Source organism: Panthera tigris, chromosome C1, assembly GCF_018350195.1.
Source record: "Panthera tigris isolate Pti1 chromosome C1, P.tigris_Pti1_mat1.1, whole genome shotgun sequence".
Classification (NCBI taxonomy): Eukaryota; Metazoa; Chordata; class Mammalia; order Carnivora; family Felidae; genus Panthera; species Panthera tigris.
Window position 1 is genome coordinate 125907092 of NC_056667.1, and position 26873 is coordinate 125933964.

General features: G+C 35.9%; 1 protein-coding gene and 1 pseudogene across 19 annotated transcripts in view; both read left to right on the plus strand.

Moving 5' to 3' along the window:
* The window catches only part of R3HDM1 (R3H domain containing 1), a 203492-nt gene that overhangs the window by 1514 nt on the left and 175105 nt on the right, over window positions 1–26873 (plus strand). Inside the window, exon 1 of one of the 19 annotated variants that reach the window (XM_042994337.1) lies at window positions 13391–13582. The exons of the other annotated variants lie outside the window; for them this stretch is intronic. The gene's annotated coding sequence lies outside the window, so the exon portion shown is untranslated. Of the gene's footprint in view, window positions 1–13390; window positions 13583–26873 lie in introns of those variants that run through there. 19 annotated transcript variants of the gene reach the window in all.
* Window positions 14465–15890, plus strand: LOC102971109 (annotated as a pseudogene).

A 26873-nucleotide genomic window follows, 5' to 3' on the forward strand; every position in this document is an offset into this window, starting at 1 on the left:
CCCCGGGGGTCGGATTTACACACATTATGGTTGAGCCTAAGGCTCAAACCTGTGTTTTTGAAGTTTTTTGTTCTCTTTTTTTGTTACTAGGTGCAGAGGAGAGTGCCTCTGCTTTTTGAGCTTGCTTTTATGTGGGAACAAATTGTTGAGACTGTCTTGTCCTGTGTGTAATTGTCCTGGGATAGCAAGAAAGTTAAGTAAAAGGTGAAGAGGTGCTTGCTCAAGTAGTCTTAGTAAACGGCAGATGATTTTTCTGGTAAGATTTTCCAGGAAATATGTGCATGTAGATTTAAACCTCCATGGTTTTAGTTTACCTAGTTGTAATTCTGAAGAAACCATTTGCTTTTGGCTTAGATGTCATTGATAACAAAAACTTTTGAGTAATGAAAAGGTGGTTAAAGTCTAACTGGAAGCTAACCTGTTTGTGATATTGGAAAGAGTAAGATCTATGTAATATTTAATATGGTTGAATACCAGTGTAACTGGAGTAATTGAACACATTGTAATAAAATTTGGTATATTGGGCTATTTTTGAGAGCAAATGTTTCTTCCTCACATACTGATTAGGTGCTCATCTTTTCACACCTTTTTTGTTGTTGTTGGGTGGTTTTTTTGTTGTTGTTGTTGTTGTTTTTTGCTTGGGTGAATATGTCCTTAAATAATGGATTCTGTAATTTGTAGCAGACCTGCCTGTGTCAAGGATAACATTTTAGGCACACTTCTGAGGCTCACCTTGTTACCAGAGTAAACTTGGTTCTGAAGAATAATCAGAGTTTTGACAGACCATTTCTTTGGGGTCTAGGGACACCCTACTGGCTTAATGATCTTACCTGTTCCATAACTAAATCGCTTGCATACAGAATTACATAGATCCATAGATTCAGGATATGCTAAAAAAAAAAAAAAAAAAAAAAAAAAAATATATATATATATATATATATATATATATATATATATATGAGAACACGTAACCCTGAAAGGTAAGTTCCCTCCATTCCCCCACAAAGTACCCATTGCTTAACTTAGTCTTTTCTAAAACTTGTTGGTTAATTGATAAATGATAGAATTGGTGCTTTCGGGTTTCATATACTTCATGTACAGAAAGAACTGATGAAAATATAGGAGGCTTGTGCATTCTCTGATTAGCTGTGGGATCCTTTTGTGAGTTTCAGTTCAATCTCCTCGTCTATATAATTGGGATGATAGCACTTAACTCTTGGAGTTGCCAGGATTAGAGATGAGTATATAAAGGCCCTACCATTGATTGTGTTTAACACATAGTATGTATTATTAAATATTAACATATTTTCATGCTTAAAAGAATGAGTTTGTTATTTACACGCACAAGATGTTGCAGCCTGAAAACTTGCTCTGTGAGGCAGAGGAGCACTATGGGAGTTTTCATTTATGTAGGGGCTTAAATTGGTAAAGTTTGCAGCTAGCCATTTTTAAATTAAAAGGTATGTGGGAAATTGGTTACCAGATACCGAAGAGTTGTTTATTTTATAGAAGGTTTTTACTTATGCATTAAAATCCACATGTTTGTGGAATATATTTCAAGTGAATTATTTTGGGGAGAAAGTATGTGGTAAATTGTTGTAGTGATAAATTCTCCTAGTATCTTTTAAATTTTAGTTAGTTGATACATGTTTCAAGGTCTGGTTTATATACCTGATATCCATATTCAGTGTGCTGTCAGGCTGCTGACAAGCAACTCTTGCAGAGTTAAGATTAAGTCATTTGAATTCATTCAGCCACAGGCGTACTACAGTTTTGTTGTTGTTTTTAATTCTCAATATTTATCCATACTTGGGTTTTTCTTTTCTGTGAAATAATATACCAGACACATTGTTCTTTAGCTTTTTAGGCACTTTTGAAAATGTGTTGGTCTTCATACATACCAGTGTCTTTGCAGTTTGTACCTGTAGACAGATTTGAGTTTAGCATGAAAAGTTGTATTATGAAGTCTTCAGACACTAATGCCTGGCCAGGGTTCAAGGCAGCCAGCCATACCTTATGCTGAATAGTGAACGAACACAGTATGATTGGATGCTCCTTTGGGGAGTCTTATATGGCAGCAGCAGAATATTTTACAAAATTGAAAAAACTTTTTCTTAAATTGTGCAGAAGAAATGCACTTCCATGCCTTGCCAAGTAATAAAAGATTTTCTGGTACTGGCACTTTAGAATACCCAATTATACCCATTTGAGTTAATGTTAAGTTTTAATTCTTCAGAAATAGAGAAGCGCTGAGAGTTGATAATACTTTTATTTTCTCCATTCTTGAAAATGTTACAATAATGAGTTGATGAGTTTGTAATGTATCATTGCTATTTGAATCAGAAAATTTCACTGTTAACACTTGATGATCTATTGCAAATACTCTTTGACAGTTCCTGTGTCTAAAAGGTGTGGTTACAAAAGGCAATGAACTTTTCAAATGACTATTGTAGTTCCAAACCACAGAATCAGTACTCTGTCTTTGTATTCACACACGTATACAATGATGATAAGTTATTATTTGTAACTGAACTAAACTGGGATAGATAAAGGAGCATGTCAGTTTTTCCCAGTATAATAGTCATTTTTTCCAAAGTAAAATAATCTTGCATTTAATCCTTGTGAAATCTCATATTTACTAGTAATACAGACGTGCAAAGAATCAAATCATAAAATCAAACAAAATTTTATTAAGTTAACTTTGCTTCCCAAATAAGTATATGTTATATAATTAAGCAAATTTGTTTATACCTGATAAGATGTAAGAATGGAAGCATAATTCAATTCAATTAGTTGTTGGGTGATGGTTGAAATAAGAGATGAGTTATTCAATCCTAACTGAAAGCTAGTTCTTTACCTTATATTCCAACAGTTTGTTTTTTTCCCAGATTTTATCCTTGAATATTTTGCCTATACTTACCATCTTAGTCTCTACACATGCCTATTAATTTTTTATTCCAATGAGTTTTGAAAGCCTGTACTTTATGAACTTTTCTGTTTGTTTGCCTTCTTAAAGATTTCTTTTGTAAGCTCACTTCTCTAAGCAAATCATGAAGTTTTTGTGCCTTATTTCATAAGTATTAAAGCTTATGTTTAAATGATTGTTTTTATACCCTACTTGACTAGTGTTTTCATCTACAGCTCCCTGAAAGTACTTTCTCTACAAAAGAAATTAAGTATGCAAAATAAATTACATTACATTTGTTTTTATTCTTTTTTTTTTTTTTTTTAAGTTTATTTTGAGAGAGAGAGAGCATGCACACTCATACAAGGGAGCATGAGTGGGGGAGGGGCAGGGAGAGGGGGAGAGAAACCCAAGCAGGCTCCTCCCTGTCGGCCTGGAGCCCTGGAGGGGCTTCATCTCACAAACCGTGAAATCATGACCTGAACCGAAACCAAGAGTTGAACACTTGACTGACTAAGCCACTCAGGCGCTGCTATTTGTTTTTATTCTTGACCTTTCTTCTTGAAAGGCGATAATTTGATATTGCCTTGCCTTAGAGTTTAAAGTACTATAAATTGACTTCTCCCAGCTTTAGTTTGATCAATGACAGATAAAAATTAATTTTGTGGGCTAGTTGTATAATTAGCTTCACTAACAGGTCTTCTGCATGAAAGAAATTCCATAACTGGTATAAGATACCACCTTATAGTCTGAGTTAGAGGTTTAACTGTAGATTTACCTTGATGCTTTGTTTCTTAATAGAGAAGCTATGGAATTTAATTTAAAAAAAAAAAAAAAGGTTTGGGGCGCCTGGGTGGCTCAGTCGGTTGGGCGTCCAACTTCAACTCAGGTCATGATCTCGCAGTTTGTGAGTTCAAGCCCCACATCGGGCTCTGTGCTGACAGCTCATTGCCTGGACCGAGCTTCGGATTCTGTGTCTCCTCCTCTCTCTGCCCCTCCCCTGCTCATGCTCTGTCTCAATAATAAATAAACGTTTAAAAAAAAAAAAAGGTTTAATATGGGGAAAAAACTGTAAATGTTTGCAAAGCAATGACTTAAATGAACAAAAGGCCCTCATTTTTAAGGTGCTTTTGGGGAAATTGCTTATTACAGAATTGCTGTGTTTAAAAATACGTTAGTATCTTTTTACTGGAACCAACCCAAATGCTCTTCATTGAGTGAATGGTTAAACAAACTGCTACGTGCATACCATAGAATACTACGCAGCAGTAAAAAGAAAGAAACATTGATAAAGCAACCTAGGTGGATCTTAAAGTAATTACACCAAGTGAAAAAAAAATGTTTTTAATAATTAATTTTATTTATTTTGGAGAGAGAGCACAGACAGGGGAGGAGCAGAGAGAGACAGGGACAGAGAGGATCAGAAGCGGGCTCTGCATTGACATCGGTGAACCCAACGTGGGTCTCAAACTCACCAAATATGAGATCATGACCTAAGCCAAAGTCCGATGTTCAAATGACAAAGCCACCCAGGCACCCCATGAATAAAAGTTTTAAAATAGAGCAACCATGTGGTCCCATTTACATACTCAAAATGGCAGATTATAGAGATGGAGCACAGATTAGTGGTTGCCAGGCATTAAGAGATGGGGTTTGAGGGAGCAGAATGGTTGTGATTATAAAGGGGTAGCATGAAGAATCTTTGAAGTAATGGAACAGTTCTGTATGTTGATTGTATGGTGGTTACCTAAATCTACATGTGTTAAAATTGCATAGAAACACAGAACAAATGAGTGCATGCAAAACTGGCAAAATCTGAGTAAGGTTGTATATCAATATCTATCTCTGGTTTTGATGTTGAACTGTACTTATATAACATTATCATCGAGGGAAACTGAAGAGTACATGGGAGCTTTCTGTACTATTTTTTGCAACTCCCTGTGAATGTACTATTATTTAAAAAATACAAAGTCAAGGACAAAAAAAAACCCATTCTTTATGTATATGTTCCTGTATAATATTGAAAAAAGTATATTTTTAAGCAAATACCCTCTGCAAAATGCCATTCATACATTCATACATGTGTTAGTTTTACTAAGTCATGTTCACATGCATTAGAGCACAATAGAAATACTGATAGTCAAATATCTCCAAGATGCAGTTTCCGTTTTCATTATATTTGCCTTGTTTTCCCTAAATGCCAATTCTTTCTTCATCATCCTTTTATAAAGGCTTGCTGCCCTTTCACTTTCCAAGTCTTCATAGAAATTAAAGAATCTGACAGTATTGTTCATTTCCAGTTGCTAAAAGGATTTTGTCAAGAGGCTATATATTCATTATTTAACCAGATACTTACATTTGAAGCATATTGAATATCTGTAAGACAAAATAAAAGAATTTATCTTGTAAAGATATATAGAACCAGCAAATGAGGAATCACTTGGGGGAAGAAAGTGATGTAAGTGCTTGTTAAGTAACACTAGTTACTGTATGACCCTCCACTTTTTAATGCAAAAGTACTAAATGTTTTAATGCAAAAGTACTAAATGTTTTAAAGCAGTGTGAGGAGGTCAGAAGTAAAAGTGTAGACCACCAACTTGGGGAGGATACACTTTTTGTGATATGGATGATGACCTTGATCCATTTGGAGTTATTTTTTGGTTATGGTGTGAGATAGGGGGTTCAAATTCATTTTATCTGTGGATATCATTTTTATCTCCACACCATTTGTTGAAAACACTGTTCTTTCCCAGTTAAATTGTCTTGGCTCCTTTCTTGACTATAAATGTGCAAGGTTATTTCTCAATTCTAAATTCTACCACATTGATTTTGTGTCTATCACTAGGCCAGTGGTACCACTGGCTACACTGTTTGATTATGAAACTTTGTAACAAGTTTTGAAATTAGGACTTTTTTTTTTTTTTTGAAATTAGGGTTTGCCTCCAACTTTGCTGTTTTTCAATATTATTTTAGCTATTTATCTGTTTTCATATGTAGTTTAAGATCAGCTTGCCAATTTCTGCAGAGAAGTCAGCTTGGATTTTTGATATGAATTATGTCAAACAGGTCAATTGGGCAATTTGGAGAATATTACCATTTTAACAGTACTAAATGAAAATATCTTTAACGTGTAGTGATTCACTTAAAAAGAATAATAAACTCATTGCATGTTAATATAAATAATCACTTTTATGAAAAATAAAATTTCAAAATAAAAAAATAGCAAGAAGAATGGGATTGTTTTACAGTTTTACAAATCTTCTTAATGTTTGGCTTATCAGGAGAAGTTGGGTTGTTATATCTACTTTAGTATTCACTCTCATTGGACATGTGATTTTGGCTGAAATCTAAGAAGATAATTTGGCCACACACAGATAGAAGAAAAGTGAGGGACCTCATGGACCCTTTGACAGGATCTTGATCCACAGTGGTCCTTGGACCACATTGTGAAAACAGCTTGTCCAGTGGGAAGAAATAAATGTTTGGAAACTCAAAGACTTGGTTAAAAATCACAAGTCGCCACTGAACAGTTGATGTGATTTTGAGCAAGTAATTTAGCCTCTCAGTAGGTTTCTTCATCTGTAAAATGGAGGTAATGACACTATACTTTGAAAGGAGGAAACAAGATCGTGCCTGTGAAGTTTGGGGTATATAGAAACCACCAAAGAACTGATTCTTGTCTTTAATTTAGACTTGTCAACCCTTCTCTATTGTATGGGATTAGCTAATTTCCACCACCCCCCCCCCAAAAGTTTACATATCACAGCATGGTAACCTTCATGTAAACTTGGTTTATTGTGGTGGTGTTTACTTAAGAGTTGAGTTTTATTCATTTAGTCTTTTATTATCAGCCCTTATAGCTACAAATCATGATAGTGAAGAAGGGAATGGAAGAAGGGTCAACAAAGAAGGTAAAAGAATTTATCAGAAATGAGGGAGTAAGAGGGGGCCTGCGTGGCTCAGTTGGTGGAGTGTGGGACTCTTGATCTCGGGGTTGTGAGTTCAAGCCCCACGTTGGGTTTAAAGGTTACTGAGAAATGAAATCTTTTAAAAAAAAAAGGGGGGGGGTGGAAGAAATGAAGTAAAATTGATGCCTCCTTTAGATCATTTGTCATCTTACTCATCCTGCTATTAATGTTGAAGAATGAAGGAAACCAAAAAAAAAACTCTGCCTTAAATTAGAGAATGGTTCCTTTAGCATTTTCCCCCCTGTTAAAATTAATAAAATTAAATCATAAATGACTCCAATTTTTTAATGATTCTATAAATACTGGACCAAGTCATGTATAAAGTTCTAAAAAAAATAATTCTTGCCACTAGAACTCTATGTCATTACAGTAGTAACTTTAACTTGGCATTTGTATGCAAAGCTAAAGTGATACAATTATTACTATACAAAATAATGAAAAGTGTGAATTCACTCATTCAGCAAGTATTTATTGAAAACTTACTTTGTATTGGTTTTGTAAAACAGAGAATGCCTTTGCCCTCCTGGATCTCATTTTCTTATGGGTGAGACAAAGAAATGGAATATATATAAAATATAATGTCAGATAGAAATACAGAAATTATTGTAATGAATACAAAAGGTTGAGAGCTTAAAGATTGACAGAATGAGGTATACAGTCTATTTGAGACAGGGTGATCAGGGAAGACCTCTTGACATTTGAAAATGCAAACACTTGAATGAAGTAAGAGAACAAGCCATGAGATATATGAGTGAAGAACATTCTGGGTAGAAGGAACAAAGTACAAAGGCCATGAAATGGAGGAGATGGAAATGGAAATTATACTTGTTTACTGATGTTCAGTGTCCTCCCGAAGACAGCATTTAAAGGAGTAAGTACATTAGGAACACTTTGAGGTGTGGCTCTGGGACTGTCGGCTATGCATATTTTTAGCCAAATGAATCATTTCCACTGTAGAGCCTGTTAATTCCAAATGTACTGGATTTTAAAGGACATTAGCAAAGTCTAAACCTAAATCTTTAATCTTCACTTGTCTTTTTAATGCTAAACCAAAAGGATTTCTTGTTTTTTCAATACTAAACCAAAAGATGCATTTATATAGAGTGGTAGGTAAATCTTTGTGTTGGAATGTGAGAATTTCTGGTCCAACCGCAGTAGTTCTCAAGGATCAGTCCAGTGGCAGCTTGTCCTAAAGTTATCTACTTTTCATTTCTTCTTCCAGTGAGTTGAAATGAGGACAAGGGGAGATACCTGGCTTGGGCCTTTCCAGCCAGCTATTATAAGGATCTGACAGGACAGCAATCAAGCAAAAGTCATTTAGCCTTTGCTTGAACTACTCTGGTGACAGGAGTACATTCCTAAGGGACTTCTTGTCTCTTATTTCTTTGTTTCCGGGTTTTCAGGTATATGGCTACAAATGTGAATATATATAGGTATGTACATATCTGTATACCTGTGTATGTTTATGTTTGTGTATATATATGTGTATGTATGTGTGTATATGTGTATATACGTATATAGTATTTGATGTAGAGGAGGGTATAGTCAAAGGAGAGAAGATCCAGTTGGAGGAGGAGAGCATAATTGAAATGTTATCATAAATGTACATCAATATCAGTGTCATCTATAGGCTCTCCTTCTCCCTCCTTGCCCCCAGAGAGTAGAAAATAAGGTATGGGTAGGGATGGGAGACTTTACCTGCCCAGGCCTAAGACCCACTTGCTTGGCCCAGTTGTCCTAAAAAGAGGGAAAAGGGATAGGAAGAGTAACCCTATAGATGCCCTCAGTAGGTATGTGTCTCCCAATTTTACTCCCCCTGGCTGTTTAGCACCACCTTAGGCTTACCAGGTTGTATTCCATATTATTGCTGGTGAGAAACTCGATCTAATCCTCAAAGCAAATTAGATCTTGTCACAGAACCAGGCAGCTAGACCATAATGGTATCTTTGTGGTTTTAGGTTTTTATCTTTTATAAGGTGGTACAATCATAGGAAAGAAATGTCTTGAAGGATAGTTTTAAAAGCTATTTTTAGATCATTTTGATAAGCTGATTTCAGAAATGTGCTCAGGTTGTTTATTTTTTTAATTTGGATAATTTTGCCACCTTGTGTGTCTTTTGAAATCAAAAATATTTATTCAATACATCAACAGATGGTAAACTTTTCTTTTTGACTGAGATGAAAACTGAACCAGTGTAAAACTTACTACATTTCTAAAATGAACTTTTTGGAAAGTTTGCACTTTTAAAAGCTTTTTTAAAACAGTGCGTTACATATAAAAATCAAACAGTACAGTGGATCAGTAGTTGATTATCATTCCCTTATCTGCTGTCTTATTATCAGGATTCATGAGTCTCTCGAGCTAGAATGTTCTTAGCACCAAATGTCAAATGGATTCTTTTTCATGCTTCCATCAACTTATCAATATCATGTCAAATTGTTTTGTTACACGTTGGAAGCATGGGTTTTCTGTAACTTTTTAATTCTGGAGTTTCTAACAGCCTTTTTTTCTGATTGGCAAGCAATAGTGTACCATCACCATACCCTCAAAGTTATTCAGTCTCTATTTCATGGATACTTCTTTCTTTTTTTTTTTTAATTTAATTTTTTATTTTTTTAAATTTACATCCAAATTAGCATATAGTGCAACAGTGATTTCAGGAGTAGATTTCTTAGTGCCCCTTACCCATTTAGCCCATCCCCCCCTCCCAGAACCCCTCCAGTAAACCCTCAGTTTGTTGTCCATATTTATGAGTCTTTAGCTATTGTTGATAGTGCTGCTATAAACATGGGGGTGCATGTGTCCCTTCGAAACAGCACACCTGTATCCCTTGGATAAATGCCTAGTAGTGCAATTGCTGGGTTGTAAGGTAGTTCTATTTTTAGTTTTTTGAGGAACCTCCATACTGTTGTCCAGAGTGGCTGTACCAGCTTGCATTCCCATCATGGATACTTCTGTACCTCAGAGATTTTCTCTTTGATTTTTGTGTCCTGCCCTCATCCTGGGACTTCCCTTCTGCCCTCCAAGGTTGAATCAACTGTTTGCTGGATTCTATGGATCCTTCCTCTTTATTGGTTTTTAAAATACTCATTTTGCTAGATAATAGCCTGAGGTATTTTCCTTAAAAAGTTTGCTTGAGAAGTAAACCTTTTCAGACTTTACATGCCTGAAGTCTTTATTCTGCCATCATACCTGAATGATGTTTTAGAATGCTAAATTCAAAATCATTTTAACCTTGTACTTAAATTTGTCTTCTAGTATCTGGGTTGCTTTTAGAGATCTGCTGAAATTTTCCAAACATACATAAAGTTTGATAGAGGACTCATTTTAGCAGTTACTAACATTTTGTACTGTTTGTTTAATCATATATCTGTCAATCCATCTCATTTTTTTCAGTTTATTTATTTTTGAGAGAGACAGAAAGCAGAAGCTGGAGGGGGCAGAGACGGAGTGAGGGAGAGAGAATCCCAAGCAAGCTCCACACTGTTAGCACAGAGCCCAATACAGGGCTCGAACCCACGAACTGAGAGATTGTGACCTGAGCCAAAACCGAGAGTGAGCCACTTAGGCACCCCTCATCTCATTTTTTTAAATGTTTATTTATTTATTTTTGAGGGAGAGAGAGAGAATCCCAAGCAGACTCTGTGCTGTGAGCCTGGAGCCCAGCACAGGACTCGATCTCACAAACTGTAAGATCGTGACCTGAGCCGAAATCAAGAGCTAGACACTTAACCGACTGAGCCACCCAGGTACCCCAATCCATCTCATTTTTTTTTGACACATTTCAAAATAAATTTCAGGGATCACTTCACTCCTGAACACTTTGGCATTCATGTAATTAGCTAGAGTTCAGTCAGTATTTGATTTTTTTTTTAATGGGTAAATATACACATAGAAATGCATAAATCAAGAACTTAACCATTTAATGAAATTTCAATAAATTGTATACATAGACCCAGGTGTCTGTCAAGGTATAGAACATTACCATAATGCCAATAAACAACAACCAAAAGTTTTGATTCTTTTTCATCATATGTTTTCTAGTGCTGGGCCTTGTATAAATGAATTCATACAATATGTACTCTTTTGTGTAGGTCTTCTTTAACTCAACATGTTTTTCACATTTATCTACATTGTTACATGTGTGAATGTTTCCTTTTTTACTATAGAATAGAATTTTATTGCATAAATATACAATTCGTTTTTCTCTTCTACTGATTGCCACCCCTGTGCTGTTCCTGGTTTTTAGCTTTTATAAATAAAGCTGTTTGACTCAGAGTATTTGAGAATAAGTTTTGTTTTGCTTTGTTTTTTGTTTTAAAGTTTGTTTATTTATTTATTTAGAGAGAGAGTGAGAGGAAGCAAGGGACGAAGAGAGAGAATCCCAAGCAGGCTCTGCACTATCAACATGGAGCCTGACTCAGGGCTCAATCTCACAAACCATGAGATCATGACCAGAGCCAAGATCACGACTCAGATGCTTAACTGACTGAACCACCCAGGCTCCCCAAGAAGTTTTAAATCTTGAAATTAGAAACACCTACTAACATGGAATATTAATTATAGCACAAAAATCCATTCATTTATTTCTTTATTCCATTTTTTCCTAGTTCTTGAATTTTTGTCAATATAATATTAAATCACAATTTAGCTGAGAATACTGTCAAACTTTTTCATTTCTTGCTATTCTTAGTAATACAAAGAGCAGGTAGGAAGATTATTTAAAATCATCTCCGTTTTGTAAAAAATAATCTCTGTACCCAACATGGGGCTTAAACTCACAACCCTGAGATCAAGAGTCACATGCTGTGCTGACCCAACCATAAAATCATTCCCCTTTTTTAAAGTTTTGAATATTCTTTTTTTTTGTTTTTTGTTTTTTGTTTTTTGTTTTTTATTTATTTTTGGGACAGAGAGAGACAGAGCATGAATGGGGGAGGGGCAGAGAGAGAGGGAGACACAGAATCGGAAACAGGCTCCAGGCTCCGAGCCATCAGCCCAGAGCCTGACGCGGGGCTCGAACTCACGGACCGCGAGATCGTGACCTGGCTGAAGTCGGACACTTAACCGACTGCGCCACCCAGGCGCCCCAAAGTTTTGAATATTCTTATTGAAATTTTAAGATTAACCTGTGTTTCCTAGTCCATTGACTGACTTTAGGTAATTGGGTATTTATGTTAATTAGATGTAATTAAGTGTAGGTTTTTCCTAGAAGTTAGCATTTCAGCATATGCACTGATTTTAGAGGTAGTCATTTTTAAAGAATATATTAGTTTGACATTAACTTTCATATGAATCATTCTTTAATCCAGAGAGACATGATGTTTTGTGTTGTGTTTTGTGTCTATTATGCAAGAGTACTGTGTGTTTTGTTTATTTTTAAATAAAGAATGTTGCTTCTACTTGTAATTGTTTTGGAATTTTAAAGACCCAAGTTTAAACTCTTAAATTCATGATCTAGAAGGCCTTTTCCAACTCTAAAGTTTTATTAAATTTTTAAGGTAAATAATGAAATTTTCTCGTTGCCATATTACATTACATGAAAGGGTTAACCTGGTATAAGGTCCAGTGTATACATTCCATGGCTTTTTGTGAGTGTTAATTTTATACCTAATGAATGCTGATTTTGAAATTTAAAATTTAAAAAGTGTAAAGTGTCTTTTGTAGTCTAGTTTTTAAGCTGTGTTTGTGGCACATGAAAATTGCTTGATGGCTTTTCTGCAGCTGCTACACAACTTTTCAGTTGAGTCTACCTAACTACTGAAATGGAAAGTCCAGTAATAAGATAGGTGACAGTTTAAGAGGATTGATTTAAATGTTAAATACAGTTCATATCCACTTGGACTCTATTAGCATCTAACACCTGTACTTTAATTTTAGAAAGGAAATTATTCATCTTTTCTCATGTTGTTTTCTCTTGGTTTATGTGGCATTTGTGAAAATGCTTACAGAAATGCTGGTACTAAGATAAGGGATAATTGATGTTCTTGTTTGTGAAACAAACAAGTTCCACTAAGATCACAGAAATGGCTACTAATTAAATTGCTTCTGTCCTTAAAGACATACCTCTGCCTTCAAGAAGCTCATGACTTAGTAGAAATCCATTTGAGTCAAAATTTCCATATTCTAAATGGCTGCAGCTTCCATTTCCTTTTCTTGCTTTCTCTACTTCCTACTTGCTCTCTCCTTTCCTCTCATCATTGAACAAATTAGCTTAAAGATAGGGCAGCTTAAAGAATGAGCTATGAAAAAGGAGTCAGGGATGCCCGGCTGGCTCAGTCAGTAGAGCATGCCACTCTTAATCTTGGGGTTTTAAGTTCAAGCCCCACATTCGATGTAGAAATTACTTAAAAATAAAATGTTTTGAAAAGAAAAAGAAGAGTCTCACTTGGTGGTTTTTAATGAAATATATCAATATATGCATTTCCAAGGATAACGTGGGGTTTAAACCTTCTAAATGCAAAATACAGAACCAAGTGAAAGTTGGTGGTCAGGTAACATTAACTGAATTGCTTTTACATATCCTATCATAAAGCCTTGTTATAAAGAATACAAGCATTCTTGTCTTGATCTCATTTCTCTCACAGCTTTTCATCTGACATCCTGTGCTTCAAAGATACTAAGTTAACGGCCTGGCCAGGACTTCAAGAATCATCTCTAAACTACAAGTCCAACTTTGTACTATACCAAATATAAAGGAATTAATCAGGTCAATTAACATACCCCCCCTTTTTTTTTTTGGCCCCAGAACTTAATGGAGGCAAGTTTACTGGGGAATATTTCAAGATAGATTGCTTATCATGCTTACTACAGACTCAGTGCTTTATTCTTCTAGACATTCTAATGTTACTTGCTCGAAACTATGTACTTAGAAGACCTTCCTTCCCTCCTGATTCAAATGCTAGTGTTTATGACCAAGTTATAAATGAGCCTACACCACTCAGTGAGCTAATTAAGAAATTGAAAAGTCAGCATACATTGCCTATGATATAACTGAAAAATAATTTCAGTTTATTTAGTAAAGAGTTTGTTTTATGTCTACTGTGCAAGAGTTTGTGTGTGTCTACTGGTGAGAAAATATGCATTGTAATAGTATGGAAAGCATAGTACATTCTTTTTAACTCACTGACTTGATCTAATCCAAAATTTAAATTCCGCGTAAAGTCACTGAGTAGCTATAGAATGACATTTGCTTGTTGGTCTGGTGTTTTTTTCATGACAAAGATACTGTGTTTATTTAGATTGTGTATTAAGAGTGGCTTTTAGGGAGGATGCCTGGGTGGCTAAGTCGGTTAAGTTTCCGACTCCTGATTTGGGCTCAGGTCATGATCTCAGGGTTCCTGAGTTGAGTTTGAGCCCTGTGTCAGGCTCTACACTGACAGGGCAGAGCCTGCTTGGGATTCTCTCTCTTTCCCTCTCTCTCTGCCTCTCCCCTGCTTACTCTCTCTCTCCCAAAATAAAAAAAATAATAATAATAATAATAATAAACTTTTTAAAAAAGTGGCTTTTAGGGAAGTTGTTACAGAAAAAAACATAATGTCTTATTTTGTAAACCAGGATGTATTTTTTTAATGTAGTACATTTTGTGAAGTAGAACATTTTAAAATTAATTGCTAGTTGTTGTTAAAAGTGCTTGACAGAGGCTTGTATGGCGTCCAGGCCCAAGTGGCATGCCTTGGGTAGTGGGGCTCCACAGGTTCCAGGTGTTCCGGTCCCGTGAGATGAGGAAGAAGAGGAAGATGAAGTGGAGGATGAGGACGAAGACGATAAAGACAGTGACGAAGAAGAGGATGAAGACGACGAGAGCGTCGACGAGGAAGTGAATGTTGAATTTGAAGCATATTCCATCTCAGATAATGATTATGACAGAATTAAGAAGTTAACTGCAGCAGCTTTTCCTGAAGGCTCCTGTGAACATTGCAGAACTAACTGATTTCTTAATTCAACAAAACCACATCGGGAGTGTGATTAAGCAAACAGATGTTTCAGAAGACAGTGATGACGATGTGGATGAAGATGAGATTTTTGGATTCATAAGTCTTTTAAATTTAACTGAAAGGGTACGCAGTGTGCTGAACAAATTAAAGAGTTGATCCTGAGCTCCTGTGAGAAGAGCTGTGGAAAGATCTCGGTTGAAAAGCTGGACACGCTTTTCAACGATGCCTCCAAGCCTGTGGGCTTTCTCCTCAGCGAGAGGTTCATTAACGTTCCTCCTCAGATCGCGCTGCCCATGCACCAGCAGCTCCAGAAAGAACTGGCAGAGGCACACGGAACGAACAAGCTGTGTGGAGAGTGTTCCTTCTACCTTCTGATTAGCAAGATGTTTGTGGAAGCTGGAAAAAACAATCCCAAAAAGAAATGGAGCAGCCAAGAAAAAGATGAGTTAATGTTCGCAAGTGCAGAGGAAGAATTTTTCTATGAGAAGGCAATCTTGAAGTCCAACTACTCGGTGCAGGAAGAGAGCGACACCTGTCTGGGAGGCAGGTGGTCCTTTGACGATGTCCCAATGAAGCCCTTGCAAACTGTGATGTTGATTCCAGGTGACAAGATGGATGAAATCATGGGTAAACTGAAAGAGCATCTCTCTCTCTGACCCATTTCCCATGGGCAGCAGGGGGCTGGTTTTCATTTTTGTAAAATTACCAGAAAACAGCTCAGATTTACTGAAAAACTCATCACTTTATTCAGATTAAGTCCCTCTACAAAAAAAGTAGGGTTGTCACCTGTGTCTGTGACACATTTACAAAATAGCTTTAAAAAAAAAAAATTGGTCAAATTATGAATGGTTGATGAAGAGCTTTTCCAGTAAGAAGGAAAACGTGGAGTAGTAATTTAGAACTCAATAAAAACTTCCATTTTTTATTTTTAAATAATGGAAAAAAAAGTGCTTGACATCTATTCCATGAATAGTTTTCCTGGTTATCTGGAATATTTTTCTTTATATCTGGAATGGTCTTTCTGACTAAAGTTTATCCAACCTGGAGGAAATTCAGTATATTTCACACTGAAATGAATTACAGAATTTGATTACTTTTTTTTTTTGGAAGGTAAGATTTATCCAATTCAAGATCTCAATAAATGTGTTCTGGCAAAAGCAAACAGCAGTGATTTACATAAGTTTTCAACAATACAGGTTCACAAGAATGTTTATAAATTATTGCCATGAAAGGAGGGAGTAGGCAGAAATTGAGATGTGCAGTGTTGCAGATATTGGGGATTGAGGAGCACCAGAATACAAGTCAGGTGTATTAAGATCCTAAAGGTACTAAGGAGTTGGACTTGGTTTTCATAAATATGCATTTGAGTATGAGTAGGTCAGATGCTCTCAATCAAGCACTGTTAAAAATTTCCATAAGATTTCAAGATGTGGCATGGGTGTTTTTGTTTGTTTCTATATAATCTGACATATAAACTGTGTTGAAATTTATTGGCCAGTCTTGGGTTTTTTCCTACTGGTATTTTTATACAGCCTAATTGAGATATAACAGACATACTATAAAATTCACCCATGTAAAGTTTACAGTTCATTGGGTTTTAGTATATTCACAGAATTATGCAGTCACCACCATAATCTTATTGTAGAACATTAACATCACTTCAAAAAGAGGGGCACCTGAGTGTCTCAGTCGGTTAAGTGTTCAACACTTGATCCAGCTCAGGTCTTGATCTCAGGGTCATGAGTTCAAGCCCCATATTGGGCTCCATGCTGGACATGAAGCCTATTTAGTGAATATGGGGGTTTTTTGTTTTTGTTTTTGTTTTTGTTTTTTTAACAGTCATGCTCCGTGGTCCTTTCTTCCTCCCCCAGACCTAGAGAACCATTAACCTACATTCAGTCTTTGTAGATTTGCATCATACAGTATGTCACTTTTTGTGACTTTCTTTTAAGCATAGTTTTTAAAGGATCATCCACATTATAGCATGAATCAGTTCTTCATTCCTTTTTTGTGGCTGAATAATATGCCACTGTATGGACCACATTTTTTTTATCCCTCAACTGAGGGGCATTGGAGTTATTTCTACTTCTTGGCAATTGTGAATAACACTGCTGTAATTATAAGCAAACAAGTTTTTGTGTGAATGTATGTTTTCGTTTCTCTTGGGTATATACCCAGGAATGGAATTGCTGGGTCATATCATGACTCTGTGTTTAACCATTTGAGGAGCTGATAAACTGTTTTCTGGGGTAGCTGCACCATTTTGCATTCCTGGTAGCAATATGAGGGGGTTACAGTCTCTCCACATACTCCCCAGTGCTTGTCATTGTCTGTCTTTGATTGTAACCATTTTAGTCGTTGTGTAGTAATATCTTGTGGTTTTGATCTGCATGTTTCTAATGATTAAAGATGGTGAACATCTTTTCATGTATTTATTACTGGCTCCTGTTGATTTTATGTAGACCTTGATATCTAGATGTTGTTTGTATACCTTTTATGAAATCTATAATTACTCAGTATTTAGGCTCTATTTGTCACATAAAATGCCATTGTATGTTTGAACACATTACGTATGTTATATTGGAGAATTGGAGAGAGACTAATTCATCAGTGTTTTCCAAACTTACCTGATAAATAGGATAGTCACCAGTTTGCCTAGGACAGTCCCTGTTGATGCCTGTTGTTCTGGCATACTTATAAAAGTAGCCTTTTTCACTCTGAAGTGCCCTGCTTTGGACAATAAATTACATGGCTATGCTACTGACAATTAACCTAGAGTATTTAAATACACACTTGCTATCTGCTAGATCAGAATCTCCAAGAAAAAGGCCTGGAAATACGTTTTTAACAATTTCAAGGTCAAGCACATTTATATTATTCTAGCAGAATGCTGGTGTTTCTCTGTAACCCAGAACCCATTATCATTGTTTTAATGGGACAGTGAGTTGCAAGTTAAAATGGGAGAGGAATAATTTCTTTTGATAGGCTAACACCATCCTTCTCCTTAAAGTAATGATAGAGGAGTATTTTATAACATGCATGTTAGGTTCTTAGGAGCAAGGGAGTATGGGATAGCAAAGTGAAATAAGTTTCTGGAAGTTGGGTGGTCTCAGGATGGAGGGCAGTGAGCAAAACTGAGCTTCCCTTTGAGTTTGATGACAGGAGAGGAGAAACTCATGAACATGTTCTTCATACTTGAGAACTAGGAGCAAGAACTAATGGCAGGGTAGGGGGTGGGGGTGGAAGAAGTACTTTCAGATTCCAAGGCTATGTTACAGAAGAAGGATAGAATGTGATACCATTAGTTCTTATTTATTTGGGGTCAGGGGGATTTGAGAATATTTTTAAGTCAGGCACTTGTAAGAATTCTGTATTTTAAAAAAACTTTTTAATGTTTGTTTATTTTTGAGAGAGAGACAGAGTGCAAGCCAGGAAGGGGCAGAGGGAGAGGGGGACAGAATCCAAAGCAGGCTTCAGGCTCTGAGCTGTCACCACAGAGCCCGATGCAGGGCTCACACCTGCGAACTGTAATGTCATGACCTGAGCCCAGCCCAAGTCGGATGCATAACCTACTGAGCCACCCCAGGCATCCTGAGAAATGTACTTTTATACCAGTATCAGAGATGCCCATTCAAGTTTTAAGATTTTTCAATTTGCTAATTATGTGACTGTCTTTAAGATGAAAGCAACATATTTGACTCAGTATAAAGAATGTGCACTAATTATTTGTGGAGGGTGATTTGATCACCTTTTACCACCAATGGTACATAATTAAGAAATTAGTTAAGAAATGGCTGGAAAGTTAGCAATTTATGTGTATCCCAACATAACTGTAGCCTCATGGTATTTCCATTAGCCAGAAACTCAAGCCAACTCTTGTATGGGCCATACTATCAAGCAATACAGTCTTCAGTATAATTATCCACACCATAATATTTCATCCAAAAATTCTTTGGATGGAGAGCAAGGGCCTTACTTTTTTTTTTTTTTTTTTTTTTTTTTAGCTTTATTGAGGTATAATGCATGTACGGTAAACTGCATGTATTCAAAATATATATTTGGAAGAGATGCTGGGTATTTTTTTAATTGATACTGTGGCAAGTCTGCCATTATAATTTGTCTTCTAAGCATACAATAACAGTGGAGAAATAAAACAGCTTGTTAATTTAACTTGGGGAAACTCATGAATTATTCATAGTAAGATGTTTTACAAGGGATTATTAAGACTTGTCCATAGTTACGGAGTAACTACTCTTGTCTCCAAAACTAGTTACTTTTTATCTGTACATATTTATCTGAGAGAATGAGAGCAAATAATAATGTGCCAAATGAAGGACTGAATAATAAATGCTTGATTAGTTCAAAAGAATAAGAAATGGCTGGACTGAAGAAGTTAGGAAAAGTTGTGAGGAAGAAAGTAGATCATGTAACAGATAAAGACAATGTAAGAAAGGGTCCATTGGAGTTTGAGCTAGACCTTAGAGAACAGATTTGATTCATTAGGCAGACATGGATGAAAGAGCATTCTAAAGAAAGAGAACCATGGGGCACCTGGATGGCTCAGTCAATTAAGTGTCAGACTTTGGCTCAGGTCATGATCTCACGGTCCATGAGTTTGAGCCCTACATCGGGCTCTGTGCTGATGGCTCAGAGCCTGGATCTGCTTCGGATTCTTTGTCTCCCTCTCTCTACCCTTCCCCGGCTCGCACTCTGTCTCTCTCTCAAAAATGAATAAACGTTAAAAAAATAATAAAAGAGAACCAGTGAGTATAGGTAATGAAAGGTGAGTGGTCTGGCTTGGCTGCAGTTGAGGATGACTGAGGAGAAATAAAAGTGGAAAGTTAAGTTTGGGCAAAGATCTGAAACTAAAGGATTTTAAGTTGTGTCCTCTTAAGGCAAACTACTGAATGTTTTTTTGGGCAAGATAGTTGATTTCAGATTTCATTGTCTTACTGTTTTTTGATGCATTTAATACTTCAGTTGTGGTTATCAGGAAGTTGATTTTTAATTTGTCTTCTATAGTCAACTTGTCACTTTTTTTTGGTACTATCAAATATCTTATAAAGTAATAATATCTGGAAGAGAGGGAGAGAAAAATTATAATTACTCATGTAGTATTAGGTTATGGCTTAATTCAGAAAATAGGAATTTTTAAGAATTGAGAATTCAAGAATGTGAATTTTAGGCAACATATGGAGTCCTGAAATATTCAAAGATATTGGGCCCTTCTCGTATGTGAAGATTTAAGATTATATTGTCTCATTCTTTTCTTTTTTAATGTTAGTTTATTTATTTTGAGAGAGGGAGAGCAAGTACAGGAGAGGGGCACAGAGAGAGGGGGAGAGAGAATCCCAGGCAGGCTCTGCACTGTCAGCACACAGCCCAACACAGGGATGGATCCCGCGAACCATGAGATCATGTCCTAAGCCAGAATCAAGAGTCAAATGCTCAACTGACTGAGCCACCCAGGCACCTCATGTCTTGTTATTTTCTTGACCTCTCTTTTAAAATATATATTTAGAGAAGCAAAGCAAGTTCAGCTTAAGAAAATTATCTTTTTTTTTTTTTTCTGGAATGTCATAAAGGATCCCCAGAGGTTATGAATGTAGACTTGAGGGGGAAATGAGAAGGTCCTGAGAATACTTTTCATGTTGTCATTTGTTAATTTCTTAACTTCAAATATACAGATGAAAACTGTTTAAAATATGAAGAAGTACACAAAGCAGTTCAGCTGTTTATATCTTAAAGCCAAATTCATAACCTTAAGTGGTGGAAATACTCTACTTTTAATAGGTTGTGAGCATTTAATAATACAATTTCATTCAGCCCATGTTGGATTATGTATACTTTTAACACTTTTAGGGCTTTTAGATTAGTTTTTTGTTTTAATTTTCTAATTAATTTTGTTTAATTTTTTTATTTCCTAGGAATTAACTGTCCCTTAAATGTGACATTGCATAAATTATTTTCATTTAATCTCCTACTGAATAAAATAATAAGCATTTAAGACTCTCTGATCTGGTCCTACTATACTGTTCATTCATTTGTTCAGTCAGCAATTACTTGAAAAAAAAAAAAAAAAAAAAAAACAACATTTAGTGAATACCTGGCATGTGCCGAGCCTTGGCTTTGAGAATACAGAAATCAGTGATTTGGACTCTTGCCCTGGAGGAGCTCATCCTCGTAAGAGAGGCACTCTGTATAAGTAATTACAAATCCACTTGATAATTTTTTTGTTTTTTGTTTTTTTAAAAGGTGTGTTAAGGTACATACAGGGTACAGTGGAACAACATTCTGCCTTAATTCTTACCTCACCATTTGCTTTTTATTTTTCACTGATGTAACTTTATTCATAATACATTCTAAAGCAAAAAAAATATTACTGGATATAAAAACCAAGACTTGATGAAGGTAGAAAGCTCAGTTCAAAAGGAAAACATAGCAGTTTCAAATTATATATGTACTTAATAATTGATAGAACGATAAGAAAATAGATAAGCAACAATAACAGGGGATGCCACAAACACTGATGAGCACAGGAATAATAAAATTTCATTTAATCTCCTACATGTTTAATCCCCTGTGTGTGCCAAAAAGAACCTTTAAAGATGAAATGGATAAAGCTTTTCCTATTTTACCTCACCATTTCTTAACACACAGGATTAACCCTACTCAAACAACTGAGTGTTCCCTAAAATTTTCATCAAGTTTCTCACTTCAAGTCTTATAATATTTCTTCAAACAGGAATAACCATTTACTATTCCTTTCTCCCTTATTACGTATGACACATGTTTCAAGAACCTGTTGTTAAATTCAAGTTTCATTTTGAAACATAAACCAGAAGTGTTCTCTCCCATATGTTCTTTTGAGGCACTATGTATGTGTTATTTTTAACTTTTATTACTCTGAATCTTGTGTTATATGTAGTTCAACATGCACATAGCTTCCTCTCCATTACTACCTGCCTTTCACCTACACCCAGTCAAAGAAGCACTGCTCCGTTTAAAAATTACCTGAGGTGAAGGGCTTTGTCAGCTTGATAATTATACCTTGTATACCACCATATTTAATTGATGTGTATTTAAATATAGTTAGATATCTGGTATTGATTTCAGGGAAAAGTAGAGCTCAGCCTCACTGCTGTAGGAGATTTTAGTAAGAGATTTAGAAAAAGAAACTTCTTTTTCCTAAATTCAGACAGATTGTACTTCAAGGTAAAATTTTGTCAAAACCTTGACTTGAGTAAAATTTCTCTCCCTTGGTTTAAGTGCAACTTTGATAAGAAATGATTACAATCTGATAGCAGGTAGATACCCTTTGTTAAATGAACTGATGACTCATGTCCTATAAATTAGCCTAATACCTATACTCCAGTTAATGCCATATTCCAGTCCTAATACTGTGTTAGGTTGATTTGGCCATGAACACAGAACTATGCTTATCCTTCCTGATATTCTCATGTTTCATTCCTCTCTAGGCCAAAGCATGTCTTCATGGCTGATTGAGGAACTTGTTTCTGTCTAGTTCAGAGAATTGATTTTCAAAACCACTAATTAATAGTGTCTTATTTTGAACACTGCCATATAAGAAACTGGTAGTATAATTGCTGAGGATAAATACTAACCTGAAAAAAAATGCTTTGTAGTATGCCATATTAAGCCATATTAAAATTACCTTTTGTAGAAACCATTTCAGAGAGATAGCTAGCCACGTGTTCACCCATTTTGTGTCACAGTAACCTCTCATTTTTCTGTCTGTCTTCACTGAGGCTAGGGTCCTGACCTTCATTTCTAGATTACCCATGTGGTCTCCTTTCTATGCTTTTTCCGATATGCGGGTGATGGTAAAAGAAGATACAGAAATAAGCAGATTTGCCCTTTTCTTTAATCAATGTCTGCTTGGACTTGGATTGTAATACTTTTAATTATCTCTTTTGTAATATGATCTCCATTTACAGTTTTCTTCTGTATCTTTAAACCCCCTTGCCTCCTCTTACTCTTATTTTCATAAATGAATTTCTTTCCTATTTTACTCAAGACATTGAGGCTGTTTATTACAATATAGGATCACTGAATTAGCTATGGATACTTTAAAAGTATCTGTCTAGAGGTGCCTGGGTGACTCAGTCAGTTGAGCGTCCCCCTCTTGATTTCAGCTCACATCATGATCCCAGGATTGTGCAATTGAGCTCTGGGTCAGGCTCAACACAGAGCCATCTTGGGATTCTCTTTCTCTCCTCTCTCTCTGACCCTACCCTTCTCATGCTCTCCGTCTCTCAAAATAAACAAAAAAGATTCTCTCTCTCTCTCCCTCTGCCCCTCCCTGCTTACACACTCTCCAAAATAAAAAAATAAAAGTTTTCTCTCTCAATACCCATACTCTTTTTTTCTTCTGTGACTGTCAAGTGAAGAAATGGCCTCTCCTTCAAGCCTACTCTTCTTTCTTTACAATGCGTTGATCCTTAACTATGTGCCAGAGAGTGTGATAGGGTTTCTAGGAAACACAGTAATGAGTAAAATAAAATTCTTAAAAGAAGCTTACTGGCTTGTGTTTGTACTGTTTGCAGTATTCTCATCCTTGTCATTTGTTCATTTTGTTTACATTCTAGGAATTAGAGAATTTTTAAATAGGAAGGAGAAAGGTTGTTTTCCCTCAAAGAGATATGAGGAGGGAGCCTCTTTTATATTAAACCTTCTCCTCCCCATTTGAGATTTCTGAAAGGAGTATATTATATCTCTAAAGTGTGTGGTAGCAGAAAAAAAAAAAGCTGAAATCTCTGCTGTGGTAAAGATTACCATATCTATTAATCGCAACCTTTCAAAAAGTTTAAATCAAGTAATTTATTTCCTATGTATGATTTTTCCATATGAAATATGTAAGATATATATATGAAATTATGTATCCAGTTAACCCTTAAGCAACATGGATTTGAACTGCGTGGGTTTACTTCTATGTAGTTTGCTTTTTTTTTTTTTTTTTTTTACAATAAATACGTTATAGTACTGTAAATGTATTTTCTCATGATTTTCTTTCTTTTTTTTAATATAAATTTTAGTTAACATACAGTGCAATATTGGTTTCAGGAGTAGAATTCAGTGATTCATCACTTAAATACAGTAATACCCAGTGCTCATCACAAGTGCCCTCTTAGTACCCATCCCCTACCTCGCCCTTCTGTCACCCACCTCCCTCCACCAACCCACAGTTTGTTCTCTATCATTAAGAGTCTCTTATGGTTTGTTTCCCCTCTTTTTTTTCTCTCCCTTCCCATATTTCATCTGTTTTCTTTTATTTCACTTAATACATTCTAGTTCCATCCACGTCATTGCAAATGGCAAGATTTCATTCTTTTTGTTGACTAATATTCCATTGCATTTATAAATCACATCTTCTTTATCCATTCATCAATCAGTGGACATTTGGGCTCCATGGTTTGGCTGTTGTTGATAATGCTGCTATAAACATCAGGGTGTGTGTGCGCCCCTTTGAATCTGTATTTTTGTATCCTTTGGGTAAATACCTGGTAGTGCAATTGCTGGATCATAGGGCAGTTCTAGTTTTAGTTTTTTGAGGAAACTTGATACTTTTCTCCAGAGTGGCTGCACCAGTTTGCATTCCCAGCAACAGTGCAAGAGAGTTCCCTTTGCGTCCTCACCAACACCTGTTGTTAGTTGTTATTTTAGCCACTCTGACAGATGTGAGGTGGTTTTGGTTTGTATTTCCCTGATGATGAGTAATGTTTAGCATCTTTTCATGTGTCCATTAGCATTCTGGATGTCTTTGGAAAAGTTTCTATTCATGTCTTCTGCCCATTTCTTACCTGTGTTACTTGTTTTTTGGGTGTTGAGGTTGATAAGTTTCAAAATCTATATTATGAATACTAACCCTTTATCAGATAGGTCGTTTGCAAATATCTTCTCCCATTCCATAGGCATCCTTTTAGTTTTGTTTTTTTCCTTTGCTGTGGAGAGGCTTTTTATCTTGATGAAGTCCCAGTATTTCATGTTTGCTTTTGTTTCCCTTGCCTTCGGCGACATGTCTAGTAAGAAGTTGGTCCAGCCAAGGTCAAAGAGGTTGCTGCCTGTGTTCTTTAGGATTTTGATCGTTTCCTGTCTCATATTAGGTCTTTCAACCATTTTGAATTTGTTTTTGTGTATGGGGTAAGAAAGTGGTCCAGATTCATTCTTGTGCATGTCTGTGTCCAGTTTTCCCAACACCATTTGTTGAAGAGACTATCGTTTTTCCAGGGGATAATCTTTCCTGCTTTGTCAAAGATGTGTTGACCATATAGTTTTTCTGATCCATTTCTGGGTTTTCTGTTCTGTTCTGTTCATCTATGTGTCTCTTTTTGTGACAGTACCATATTGTCTTGATGACTACAGCTTTGTATATACCTTAAAATTTGGAATTGTGATGCCTCCAGTTTTGTTTTTCCTTTTCAAGATTGCTTTGGCTATTCAGGGTCTTTTGTGGTTCCATACAAATTTTAGGATTGTTCTAGCTCTGTGAAAAATGTTGGTGGTATTTTGATAGGGATTGTATTAAATATCTAGATTGTTTTGGCTAGTGTAGACATTTTAACAATGTTTGCTCTTCAATTCCATGAACATGGAATGCTTTTCCATTTCTTTGTATCCTCTTCAGTTTCCTTCATAAGTGTTCTATGGTTTTCAGAGTACAGATGTTTTATTTCTTCAGTTAGGTTTATTCCTAGGTATCTCAATTGTTTTTTATGCGTTTACAAATAGGATGGATACCTTGATTTCCTTTTCTGATGCTTTGTTATTGGTGCATAGAAATGCAACAGATTTCTGCACATTGAGTTTATATCCTTCGACTTTGCTCAGTTCATTTATTAGTTCTCACAGTTTTTTGGTGGTCTTTTGGATTTTCTACATAAAGTATCATGTCATCGGCAAATAGTGAAAGTTTGACCTCTTTCTTGATCATTTGGATGCCTGTCATTTCTTTTTATCGTCTGACTGCTGAGGCTAAGACTTCAGTACTGTGTTGAATAGTATGGTAGGACTGGACATCCTTGCCTTGCTCCTGACTGTAGGGGAAAGGCTCTCAGTTTTTCCCCATTAAAGGTGAGCTGCAGGTCGTCAGTATATGGCCTTTGTGATGTTGAGGTGTGTTCCATCTATCCCTGCTTCGTTGAGTGTTTTTATCAAGAATGGATGCTGTATTTTGTCAAATGCGTTTTCTTCGTCTATTGACGGGATCATATGGTTCTTATACTTTATTTTATTAATGTGGTGTATCACATTGCTTGATTTGCGAATATTGAACCAGCCCTGAAGCCCAGGAATAAATCCCATTTGATTATGGTAAGTAATTCTTTTGATGTATTGTTGGATTTGATTTGCTAGTATCTTGTTGACAATTTTTGCATCCGTGTTCATCAGGGATATTGGCCCATAATTCTCATTTTTGGTGGGATCTTTGTCTCGTTTTGGAATCAAGGTAATGCTGGCTTTGTCAAATGAGTTAGGAAATTTTCCTTCTGTTTCTGTTTTTTGGAACAGTTTGAGAAAAATAGGCTTTAACTCATGTTTAAATGCCCGGTAGAATTCCCCTGGGAAGCCTTCTGGCCCAGGACTCTTGTTGGGAGATGTTTGATTACTGATTCCATTTATTTGCTGGTTATAGGTGTCTCACGTTTAAGAACATTTTTCTCTAGTTTGCTTTATTATAAGAATACAGTATATAATACATATAATGTACAAAATATGTGTTAATGGACTGTTTATGTCATTGGTAATGCTTTCAGTCAGCAGTAGGTTATTAGTAGTTCAGTTTTGAGGGAGTTAAAAGTTAATGTGTGGATTTTCAGTTGTGCAAGGGTCAGTATCCCTAACCTGTGTTGTTCAAGGTTCAGTGTGTTTGTGTAAAATTACACTCTCTAGTTATACACCAATACAGTATCTCATTGGAATATGGCGTGTGTGTATGTTTGTGTGTATGTATGTGTGTATTTAATGTGTACTCTCTTCATGAGTTTGTATGCAATCCTAAACCTGCAACAGAAATATATTGAAACTGTGAGTGGTTGGCAGGTT